Genomic DNA, 13,033 nt, shown 5'->3' on the forward strand with positions numbered 1-13,033 from the left:
GTGTTCCATTGCTGGTTTGAAAGGATCCTTCTAGCTGTTCTGTTAAGAATATATTGCAGGAAGCCATTCAATGCTGAGTGTACATTCTTAGTGAAGGATGAACAAAGGGAGGCAGAAAAGACTACTGTTACATCCAGCTTTCCAATACCACACTTAAAAATATTTCCAGGCAGGACATGTGTTCTACCTGTTCATAGCATATTTCTCCTGGGGGCGCAGAGTCTTCAGTCCTTCAGTCACTTTAGTTCATAAGTCACAATGAAAATAACTTGGGGAAGAACCAGTTGATCCCAGGAACTGGGATGTATTCTTTGTATACATGATTGCATTTAACCTACATGCAACTTGTTATATATAAATATTATCTCCAATGTTCAAGTGAAGGAAATGACAGTCAGAAAGGTTAAACGACTTTCTTAAGGTCACACAGTTAGTACTAATTGGTAGAACTGGCATTGTTCACCCAGCTCTTTTTTTCCTGAAGTCCGCATTCTTTTTTTTGGCTGCACCAGGCAACTTGCAGGATCTTACTTGCCTGACCAGGGACTTAACAGGGGCTGCGGCAGTGAAAGCACCGAGTCCTCACCACTGGACCACCAGGGAATTCCCCCCAAAGTCCATACTTATAACCCTAACATTTCTTTAGTGCGTCAGAACACTAATGTTTTACACACACACACACACACACACACACAGAGTTTCATGGTTAAAGACATTGAAGAAATAGTACTGAGTCAAGTGATGTATTACAGAGTTATTTACTGTAGGATTTTCCAGAGCCTTTGTGTTATGACGTGCATTGTGAATCTGTAAGAGAGGTAAAAAAGCATTCCCAATTCTCCAAGCCTATTTGGCAATGGAACTTTTTCATCAAAGAAGACTTCATGAAATCAGCACCCTTTGGAACACTGTTAGGGAAGTGATCTTTTGAGATTACCTCTCTGAGCTACAAGAAGCAGTATTTTCATTTTCAGGCCATATTAGTATGCTGATAATATTCAAGCACATCAAACTCAGCCCACTTTATATAAATTCCATTTTTTTCCAAGGAGGAGAAATTCCCTCATTGCCTTAGGAAATATTTGCACTGACATATTTCTCAGTAATCATGAAGAGCTTGCAGAGTGTATCCTCTTTGGGAAACAGGAACTCTCCTGAATTTTAACTCTTTAGAAATATCTGTCTGTCCAAAACCATAGGTGCTAGGCACATGTGGTGATTAACATTTTAGTTCATTAAAATTATATAAATGAAAATGTAGCTTGTTAATTGAACTCCCATATGTATAGTCACATATGGTTATAGGTTTCTCTATTGGATAAACAGATATAGAACATTTTTATAATCAAAGAAAGTCCCAATGGGCAGCACTGCTCTAGAATCTGACTTGGGAAGATGGGATAAGGGTGGAAAGGGGAAAGGGCAGTAAGCAAAAATAATCAACAGTGAAATAAGATCCTCTAAACCTTAGAAACCAGAGGTGACCCTGAATTCTAGAGAACAAAAAATTAATAAAGATCCAAAGCAAATATCTCTGTGTTTGCTGGAATGGTGACAGTTATCTACGAGTGCAAACAAGTTCCATGCTGTCAGTGGAGTCTTGGAGTGGGAGGAATTGAGTATGCTTATCTCCAAATCCCACAAATACTTTATAGTTCAGTTCAGTCCAGTCGCTCAGTTGTGTCCAACTCTTTGCTACCCCATGAACCGTAGCATGCCAGGCCTCCCTGTCCATCACCAAGTCCCGGAGTCCACGTCCATCGAGTCAGTGATGCCATACAATCATCTCATCCTCTGTCATCCCCTTCTCCTCCTGCCTTCAATCTCTCCCAACATCAGGGTCATTTCAAATGAGTCAGCTCTTTGCATCTGGTGGCCAAAGTATTGGAGTTGCAGCTTCAACATCAGTCCTTTCAATGAACACCCAGGACTGATCTCCTTTAGGATGGACTGGTTGGATCTCCTTGCAGTCCAAGGCACTCTCAAGAGTCTTCTCCAACACCACAGTACAAAAGCATCAATTCTTCAGCACTCAGCTTTCTTTATAGTCCAACTCTCACATCCATACATGACCACTGGAAAAACCATAGCCTTGACTAGATGGACCTTTGTTGGCAAAGTAATGTTTCTGCTTTTTAATATGCTGTCTGGATTGGTCATAACTTTCCTTCTAAGGAGCAAGCGTCTTTTAATTTCATGGCTGCAATCACCATCTGCAGTGATTTTGGAGCCCAGAAAAATAAAGTCAGCCACTGTTCCCACTGTTTCCCCATCTATAATGTGAATGTTCCAAGAATGTGGCTCTCTGGTTGAAAAGTTTGATATTGAGGAGATATCACTGAAATGGGAAGGGAAATGAAACATCCAAAACAGGAATAGCTGGTATTGCCCACTGTCAGCTATAAATGCCATGAATACCACTTTCTTCCTACTTTTCAAGACCAACTTCTTGAGTGAGTAGTTGACCAATGGTGGTGGTGGTCTAGTCACTAAGTTGTGATCCCATGGACTGTAGCCCGCCAGGCTCCTCTGACCATAGGATTTCCCAGGCAAGAATACTGGAGTGGGTTGCCATTTCCTTCTCCAGGGGATCTTCCTGATCCAGAGATTGAACCTGTGTTTCTTGCCTTAGCAGGGGGATTCTTAACTGTTGAGCCACTAGGGAAGCCCAGTTGACCTATAGACTCTCTATTTCCTTATGTCTCAATTCTTTTCTGTTAACCCATAATCTGGCCTCTGTTCATATCAAGACACTGAAAATGCCCCCTGAAGGTCATAGTCAAACTCATCCATACCTCTGGGACTTGATTTCAGTTGTTCCCTTCACCTAAAATACATTTTTGATGGTCTTGTGGTTGGTGGATTCCTAAAGCCACCTTTGTTAATCACTTGAGCCTCAGCTCCTCACCCACCTTCTCCATGACTTGCTATTGTGCTATCCTCATTTTATCTTCTTTTTAGAACTATCACTGCTTGAAATTACATTTTTAGGACATTAGGTTACTCTTACAGTATTTACATTCCCTGCTGGAATGGGAGCTTCAAGAGAGCAGGTATCTTGTCCACCACGTACACCAACATATTCCTAGCGTTAGGATGTGCCGAACATATGTAGCTGGCTCAATGAATATTTGTTGAGTGAATGAAGGACTTTTTTTGCTTTCAAATTCCAAGAACTTTCTTTTGACTTCATGATTTTTGACATTGCTGACCCCCCTCTCTACTTTGGAAAAGATCCGTTTCCTTTCCTGCACCAGCTTTCTTCTCCTGCTTTCCTCAATCTCAAGTTCTTACTCTTCCCATCCTTCTAATGACATGTGTTCCCCAAGATAAAATCCTTAGCCTTTACCCTCGTCTCTTTACATTCTCACCCTCAAAGCTTAGGCTCTCGAAAGCTCAGTTTAGAGACTTTGTGAGGATATGAGGGATGAACAGGCTATTTTCTTCCTGGTCCTGGCTTCAACTCTAACTGGCTGGAGACTGCGGTCATGTCAGTTAACTTCTCCGTTCTTTAGTTTCTTAGTCTCCTAAATGGAAATACGCACTAAATTCCCAGCAGTGCTGTGGGAATGGAGTGGACGGAATCTAATATTTATGGAGGGTTTATACAGATAGGCACTTTGCCAAACATTTTGCATTTATTTATTTGATTCTTTAAATCTTTGTCCAGGAGATAGACTCACTGTTATTTCCATCTTGTAGTTGAGGAAACTGAGGCTTAGAGAGGCAAAGAATCTTACCTGACTTCACCTTGCTGGTGTGTGGCAGAGCTGAGATTTGAACCTCTGCCTGAGTGGTAAAGAACCCACCTGCTAATGCAGGCAGATATAAGAGATGCCAGTTTGATCCCTGGGTCAGAAAGATCCCCTGGAGTAGGAAATGGCAATCCACTCCAGTTTTCTTGCCTGGGAATCCCATGGACAGAAGAACCTGGCATGCTGCAGTTCATAGGGTCGTGAAGAGTGGGACACAGCTGAAGCCACTTAGCTTGCAAGCACACACTGGCTGAGTCCAGAGTTGGTGTCTCAATCCTGATGCTCTACTGTCTGTCTTGGAGAGTGCTATGAAAAGAATGAACCACTAAACAATGTAAAAGAATTATTACTAAATTTGTGACAACTCTAAGAGAGATATTTAAGGTCTTTAGTCTGGGAACCCAGTGATCTCTAACTAACACGGTTGTTTTCAAGCCAGTTTACCTTGTGTTAAAGTCATACTTGATCATCCCTAGCCAGAGATGATGATTCAAAGAGTATTCAGTGTCTGATCTGACTTAATATCTCAGTCCCAGAGATGCTTGGAGCTGGAAGATCATTTGGTTTAAACTGCCATCAGAAACCCCAGAGGAGGATATGGCAACCCACTGCAGTATTCTTGCCTAGAAAATCCCATGGAAAAAGGAGCCTGGCAGGCTACAGTCCATGGGGTTGCAAAGTATTGGACATGACAGAGCAACTGAGCATGCAAGCACACACACCATAATAAAAGTGCAGAGAACTTAATATACAGACCCAAGGTGGTCACCCAGGCTCTTAACTAAGAGCAGAAGCCAGTTTTCCAGTTTTCCTATTCACATATCTTTTCATGCAAATGTGAGCTTTCCTGATTGCGGATTCCACCATCCCCCGCAACATGGAGATATCCTTTACAAAGTTTTTTTCTCCTGACCTTCATGGTGATGCCATGTGACCTTCTTATGCTGACCCTTTGAATCTTATACTGGTTCTTCAACATCACCTCCCCTCTGGGTCCCAGACGGTTCAGTAGGACAAACTGCACATCTTGGATGTCAGTAGAAGAGCAGATGTGGAACCAGAGGAACCAAGTCAGAGCTGGTAAAATGTGATGAATGCAGAGATCCCTAGCACTGGGAAGGAAGGAATATAAGAGATTATGAAATCTGGTAAAAATTCCATTAATCACCAGCTCTCTGACGTCGCACCTTGGCATCACTGTGTGTGTGTATGTGCTGAGACACGTGTGGGCATGTATATGAGCCTACCCTCCTCTCTCTCACTCTCTGTATCGCTTTCAGAGTCCCTGTTTCTTTCCCATACCTTCCCTTCCTCTTGCTCACCAATCCTTTTCAGACTCCTTCCCTCTCCAAACCTGTCTTTCCAGGTTGCTGAAAGACGGAGAGCTGACAAGACGACAGTTCCAGTCCAGGGCCCGGAATGGTGCCATCTCTCTGAAAGCCTCAGTGGTGACAATAACAAATGGTATTTACCCAAGAGTTATTAACACATCAACTGTTCTCCCTTTGACTATTTAGTCTTGTCATTCAGCACTAATAGACTTTTCCAATGGCAAACAGAGAGACAAAAAGGAAAACAAACAGGGTATTCACACTTGATAGAGCCGGTGATCCTTGCTGAAGCTGTGAAAACAGAGGCGATCTCTTCATTTTGACCTGAGGACACACCTCACCCGAGTAGGGAGGGAGACGCAGGATTCCGGGCTTGTGATGGACTCTCCGCTGAGGTGTCCTGTGAGAGGGAAAACAAGAAGTAAAGAATGTGACTATGTGGTACTGGGGGAAGAAGGCTTCCCACAGTCAACAATTTTCAGCTCCATATGGATCTCCATGGCATCGCAGGTGCCATGCACTGCACCACAGGCTGCCACAGTCTTGCTGCTCAAGACACAGTACAAGGCACGGTCAAAGGACTGGTCCAAGCTCACACAGCAGGTTAGTGTATGAGCCCACTTGACTTCCTGTTCTACACTACTGTTCTGCATTCACCATTGATGTTCATTCTTTCTTGAGAAAGGAGATATCTTTGAGTCACTGAGACTAGAAAACAGGCTAGTAGAATAAAAAGTACAGGCTTCTGAATGGGAACAATCCAAGTTCCAAATCTCACACCTTCACTGACCAGCTGGGTGACCTCGGTGACCTATGACTTAACTTCTAAACCTCAGCTTCCTCATGAACAAGCAGGTGTTCTAAGCTGGTGCTTATACTTTCTGGGGGAGACAGCCAATTAACCAACATATTACATGGCAAAGCAATCCATAATAGGGACTTGCAGGAAGATGGGACCTGGGTTCCAGGCATGGCTCCATTACTAACTAGCCATGGGCCTTTAGGCAAGTTTCTTAAAAGCTCTTGCTTTGGTTTCTTCGTTCGTAAGTCAACAAGTTGGACTAGATCACGTCTGAGGTTGTCCCAAATAGAAAGTTTCAAGAATTTACAAAAGTAAGTTTGAATGTAGTCTGAAATATATTTAAGTATTTATGATTCTGCCCTGGGAAGCATTGGTGAACTAAGGTAAATGTGAAATTATCTCTGATGATTTTGTAAGGTTGTGAAAGTGGGAGGGGTGTCGAGACAAAAGCCGCAGAGCCTGGATCCTTGGACATATGTGGTCAACTCCAGGGAAAGCTGCCCTTCAGGATCTAAGAAGTATATTTCCACCTGGGAAAGCAGCTCCTGGGAATATGACTCAAGGGTAACAGTGAGGGCTGATATTTATGGAGTGCTTACTCTGATAGGGAGAGTACCATGCACTTTACTTATATGATCTCATTTAACTCTATGAAGTAGGTAAAAAGCATTGTTACCATCTTTCCCTTGGGAGGAGGAAATGGAGACTTAGTATGATTAAACAATTTGCCCGGGTAGCAGAATTGGGACTTGAACGCAGCTCCCAAGCAATGACATTCTTATTGCATGAACCCATAAGCTGCTAGAGGAAGAACATCCTAAAATTTAAACAGCTGAGCAAAGTCCCTTCTTTTGTTGAGTAGGCTTTCTTAGAAACAGGAAGTCAAATTTTGCCAAAAATGCAAATATAAACAGCTTCCTGGGGCACTGAGTGTAATTTGAAACTCAAAACTCATGATAGATATAATCTTTTCTTGAGGTTGATTGGTCCCTGTAATGCTTACGGTAGAAAATTCTCAAAGAGATGGGAATAGCAGACCACCTGATCTGCCTCTTGAGAAACCTGTATGCAGGTCAGGAAGCAACAGTTAGAACTGGACATGGAACAACAGACTGGTTCCAAAATGGGAAAGGAGTACATCAAGGCTGTATGTTGTCACCCTGCTTATTTAACTTATATGCAGAGTACATCATGAGAAATGCCAGGCTGGATGAAGCACAAGCTGGAATCAAGATTGCCAGGAGAAATATCAGTAACCTCAGATATGCAGATGACACCACCCTTATGGCAGAAAGTGAAGAAGAACTAAAGAGCCTCTTGATGAAACTGAAAGAGGAGAGTGAAAAAGTTGGCTTAAAGCTGAACATTCAGAAAACGAAGATCATGGCATCTTGTCCCATCACTTCATGGGAAATAGATGGGGAAACAGTGGAAACAGTGGCTGACTTTATTTTTGGGGGCTCCAAAATCACTGCAGATGGTGATTGCAGCCATGAAATTAAAAGACGCTTGCTCCTTGGAAGGAAAGTTATGACCAACCTAGACAGCTTATTAAAAAGCAGAAACATTACCTTGTCAACAAAGGTCCGTCTAGTCAAGGCTATTGTTTTCCAGTGGTCATGTATGGATGTGAGAGTTGGACTGTGAAGAAAGCTGAGTGCTGAAGAATTGATGCCTTTGAACTGTGGTGTTGGAGAAGACTCTTGAGAGTCCCTTGGACTGCAAGGAGATCCAACCAGTCCATCCTAAAGGAGATCAGTCCTTGGGTGTTCATTGGAAGGACTGATGTTGAAGCTGAACCTCTAATATTTTGGCCACCTCATGTGAAGAGCTGACTCATTTGAGAAGACCCTGATGTTGGGAAAGATTGAAGGCAGGAGGAGAAGGGGATGACAGAGGATGAGGCAGTTAGATGGAATCACTGACTCAATGAACATGAGTTTGGGTAAACTCCAGGAGTTGGTGATGGACAGGGAGGCCTGGTGTGCTGCGGTTCATGGGGTCGCAAAGAGTCGGACGCGACTGAGCGACTAAACTGAACTGAACTCAATGCTAATGGTGGAACCACAGATTGGACTTCCAGGGAGCTGCTACAGCAGGAATGCATTGCATGTCTACAAATAGCATTGGTCTCAGAGAGTATGTATATGATGTGTGCGTGCTGCAGAGTAAGCGATATGGATGATGGAGAAGAAAGAAGTCATTTCTGGTCCTCACAGTCAGCAAAGTCTTCACAGAAGAGTGGGATTTAAATTATATCTGATCACTATTTGTAAAAAGAAGTATGGAAAAACATGAAGAAAAAAAAAACCCAACTCAAATCCTACCACTCCAAATAATCATGTACACATTTGGTGGATGTCATTCCAGGCTTCTAGACTAATAAAAAGATAGATAAATTAAGGGCTGGGACTTGGGGGGTTGGAGGATCTTGGTGAAAGCGTGATTTCTCACTGTAAAACCTTACATATAAGCTTTATTAATGGATGAGCTATTCAGTAAAAAAAAAAAAAAGAATAGATAGGTTATATAGATGGAATTATTTTAATTTATAATTTTAGTTATTTTTGGCTACACCAAGACAAATACTGAAAGGAATTCTTCGGGGACAAAAAAAATTATTTCAGTCGGGAAAGAGCTGAAAAGTCTAGTCCTTTGCTCTGTCTCTGGGAACACAAAACTCTTTGCTTTCAAGTAGTTTGGCGCCCAAAGATAATCCATGTAGTGTCTGCACGTTGCATAGAGTGAGCACTCAACAAATGCAACAAAGAGTTGCATGGTCACTATATTTTATCTATATTTACCTTTCTGGTCTCGCTGGACAAAAAATAGTAGAAAAATGCCTTTGTTCTGGTACATAAAGTCTTGGAATTCTACCATATCTAAGTTGGGAGGGTGATGGTCTGGTTCACTGCTTTGGTGTTTTTCCTGCTCTGACAAGAACTAGAGGAGGGATTCCCAGGATTCAGGACTTCAAGCTGCTGCACTGTCATCATTTGCCACACTGGGACGAGTTTGGAAATTTTTCCTCTGTGTGTGTGTGTGTGTGTGTGTGTGTGTGTGTGTGTGTGTGTGTAGCTGTACTCACACTGGACTGTAAGATCTGGGGCAGACGCTAGTCATATTCCTTGTTCCATCTTGGTACCACACGTGGGAAATGTTGAATGAAGGCAAGGGTGTGGATTTTAAACATATTATTTATTTATTTATTATTTATTATTTATTTCTTTATTCGGCTGCACTGGGTCTTAGTGGTGGGACACTGGGTCTTCGATCTCCGTTGAGGCATGCCGGGTTTTTAGTTGAGGCATGCCGGGTTTTTAGTTGAGGCATGCCGGATTTTTAATTGAGGCATGCTGGGTTTTTAGTTGAGGCATGCCGGGTTTTTAGTTGAGGCGTTCTGGATCTCTCAGCTGTAGCATGCAGATCTCTTGGTGCAACACTCAGAATCTAGTTCCCTGACAAAGAATCGAACCTGGGTGCCCTGTGTTGGGAAGTCTTGGCCACTGGACCACTAGGGGAGTCTCAGGATGTGCATTTTTTTTTTCAGGTTTTGTGATTATATATGCTTTTTTAAAGGTATATTTTCTTTATTCATTTTAACCCATAAAAATGTCTTCTTTCTTTCATGAAAAATAAAAGAAGCAAAACCTCAGATTGGTGATCCAAGAGCTAACAGTTGTTTCCTTTCTTTTCTGTGTCTTTTACTGTTTGAGGCCATTTTCACCGATTATTCCATTTTCTCTCAACAACCTTCTCAGGTTGGGATCAGGGCTCCATTTTCCATGAGACAAAACATGCTCAGAAGGATGATTTCCCTTGCTCAAATCAGACATAGGTTAAAGAAGAGAGATGTGATGAGAACCTAGGTCTATCTGATTTCAAAGCCCCATGTCCATTGCACTGCCCATATTGTCTCCATCCATGTGCAGAGGGCATGGTCCTTTGTCCCCAGATGCATGGCCTCCTTTCTTACATTAAGAGGTGCATATGTCAGAGTTCCTTGGAGGAGGTGAGGCTCTGGCCTCATTTTCAACAGAGTGGTTTCACTTTTGTTGACTTCACTCTTCAGACTTTCCTATAAAATTTCATTTGAGCAAAGTGTTCCAAAGCAAAATCAAACCAAATCAAACTGGAACAGACAAACCAGTCTACTGACCTTGAGATCAGGAAACCTCTAAGTATTCTCCTATAAAAACCCAGTTCAGTTCTCTCCTTCTGAGCCACCAGTCTTCAGTCTCAGAGAGGCTCCTGCAATGCAGAGGAGGGAGCCAGCCGGCCTGGCATTTGCTGCCCTCCTGCTGTGCTGTTTAGGGCTCAGCACAATTTCCCCGGGAAAGAGGGAACTCTGGCAACATTACACTGCGACTATCCCGTGACTCACAACTTTCACTAGCTGACCTATGAGCTACTATGTCCTAATGTTTAAAAGCACAGGCTTTGGACTCAGATATATCGACTTTAAATCCTGATTTCTACTGATGGTCAGCTTTTTGTCTGTGACCTAGTTCCTTTATCCACTAAGCCTAAATATCCTCAATGGTAGCGTTAGTCACTCAGTCATGTCTGACTCGTTGCAATCCCATAGACTGTAGCCCACAAGGCTCCTCTGTCCATGGAATTTTCCAGGCAAGAATGCAGGAATGGATTGCCAGTCCCTTCTCCAGGGGATCTTCCCCAGGGATCATACCTGAGTCTCCCACATTGCAAGCAGATTCTTTACTGTCTGAGCCACCAGGAAAGCCCAGAGACTTTGATAATAAGCAATTTATAAAGTCATTGGAAAGATGAAAGGGGCCTGTATATAAAGTGCCCAAAGCTACCATTAATTGAACACTTACTATAGACCACTTGCTCTGGCCAGTGTTGTAGACAGTACCTTATTGCATCTTCACAACAACCTTGAGAAGGGACATGTTTGGCCTGTGACTGGCTACACGGAAAGCAGTCAGTAAGTGGGAGCTGTCATTGTATGGTTGTTGCTGTTACAGTGAGAGGGTCCTGGGTCAGCAGTGCCAGGTGACTGCAGGGAGCACCCACATGTGACGATGCTGGGCTGGACGCTCCCATGTGCTGCCTCTGCCTGGTTCCCTGGCTGCTAAGGATGACAGCAGCACAGAACTAAGGGCTTTTTCAGTGAGCTCTGCCTGTCAGATTTTTTCCCCTCTCGGCCCTAAGAATGTGTGTTCCCCCCTCCTTAACTTTGGTTCTGACTAGGCCTCCATCAGTTGGCACTGATTGGCAAGAGCAAAAAGAATTTTCAGAAAACGCATTTGATTTTATTTTTGTTAGTAATTTTCTTTTACCTTAATTATTTTCCACATTGCATGGCATCTGGGATTGTAGTTCCCCAACTAGGGATCAAACCCAAACCCCTGCATTAGAAACACAGAGTTTCAACCTCTAGACCACCAGGGAAATTCCTCGATTTTAAAACAGGCAACTAACTAGACTCGAATCCCAGTTCTCCCACTTTCCAGACAGAAAACGGAAGTCAGTCATTGATTCACCATTGATGTGGGAGACCTTTGGCAAATCACAGAATCTCTCCTAGCCTTTCCACACTTGAATACACTGGAAAGAGAATGCGTAAGGAATGAAACCTTCACTGAGCACTTCGTATACACCAGGAGAGTCATGTAAACTCTCTGAATTATCTCAGCACCCTGGAATTACTGCCACCAGCTTACAGATGACAAAAGTGACACTCAGGGAAACTAAGAGACTCACCCAAGATCATACCATCATTAGGCGAGAGAAGCAGAATGAATGCACGCTTTCTGAAACCAAGTCACAAGTTTTCTCTGCCATACCAACCAACAATTCCAAAGGCCGTCCAAGAACCCCCTCTCTGGGCACACCAAAGACAATATTTCTTCTTCAGTCTTTTCATAGGGAAACATCTGTCTGCCAGCTACCCAAGACACCTGGGGACAGGTGCCTGCAGTCTTTCAGTAGAATTTCAAGAGCTGTCTTATCTCCACCTGCAGGCCGCCTATCACTCTGCCTTTTGTAGGTAATTTGGAATAATCTGAGCCTCTGGTTTTTTCCTGAGATTTTTTTTTCTTCTTCTCTGAATCTACAGGCTTGGAACAAATGTAGCTTTGGTCCCTGTGAACAAACAGTGACACAGCTATATGACTCACATACCAGTCATTTCCAGTGGCTTTCCACAGCATGGGCATGGCATGGCCCTGACCACCTGTTCTCATCTGCTGGGAAACTGGCTCCAGGACACGTCTGGGAGGACTAGTCTAGCTCACGCATCGGGCAGAGTGGGCTGTGCCATCCTGGTAGAAGAGGTCTGAAGAGGTGAGGCACAAAGTCTGTGAGTGAGGGGAAATTTATGGCTTTGCTAGGAAGGGAAGAGGTCTATTTTTTTGCTGGAAGAAATTGATCACTGGGCAACCAATTGATTTAACATCTGCCAAGAGCCAGGTGCCTGGAATATAAAAAGGGATGAGTTGACAGGATCTTAGAGGTAAAACCAAGGTTGGAGTACAGTGCCTGACCAGCACAAGTGGTAGAACATTCAATAGTAGGACTGCTCAGGAAAATCTGACATCCTGCCAGAGGTTTACAGACATGAAACTCTGCTGGTAAGCCTATGGTCTTTTGGTAAAAGAAAATGAAGGTGTTGCAGTTGAAGGGTCCTTCTTTCCAAATCTCCTTTCCCAAAAATTGGCCTCCTAAAATTCCACCTTGATTTTTTTCTTTTTTGTCTTTAGCCTGAAGTTTTGATCTAGTGATCAAATATGTTAATAGTTAATGCATAAATATCCTGGGGAGGAATAATGCATGAGACCAAAGATAGCTTTACCAGTTTGTGCTATTTCAAACTATTTTGATTAGAAGGAAAGAGCTGGACTATTGTTTTAAAGATTGTAAATATCAGGTATTACTAGAATTCAGGGTGAGAATCACAGAAGGCTTTGTTTAATTAGCAATGTCCTCAGGCTAGAATAAGAAGTGGTAGGACTGATGCTTTGTAGCCACATTGAGGGTGCATTTGTTTCCTCATTCAATGGTGGTACCCAAGTATGAAAAAAGCACCTAGGAATAAATCATAAAAGTAGTCAAATACCTTTTTCCCATTAACATTAATTTTATAGAGAAGTTAGGAAGCCAGAAAAATACAAAAAGAA

The sequence above is a fragment of the Ovis aries genome, chromosome 15 (genome assembly GCF_016772045.2).
Source record: "Ovis aries strain OAR_USU_Benz2616 breed Rambouillet chromosome 15, ARS-UI_Ramb_v3.0, whole genome shotgun sequence".
Classification (NCBI taxonomy): Eukaryota; Metazoa; Chordata; class Mammalia; order Artiodactyla; family Bovidae; genus Ovis; species Ovis aries.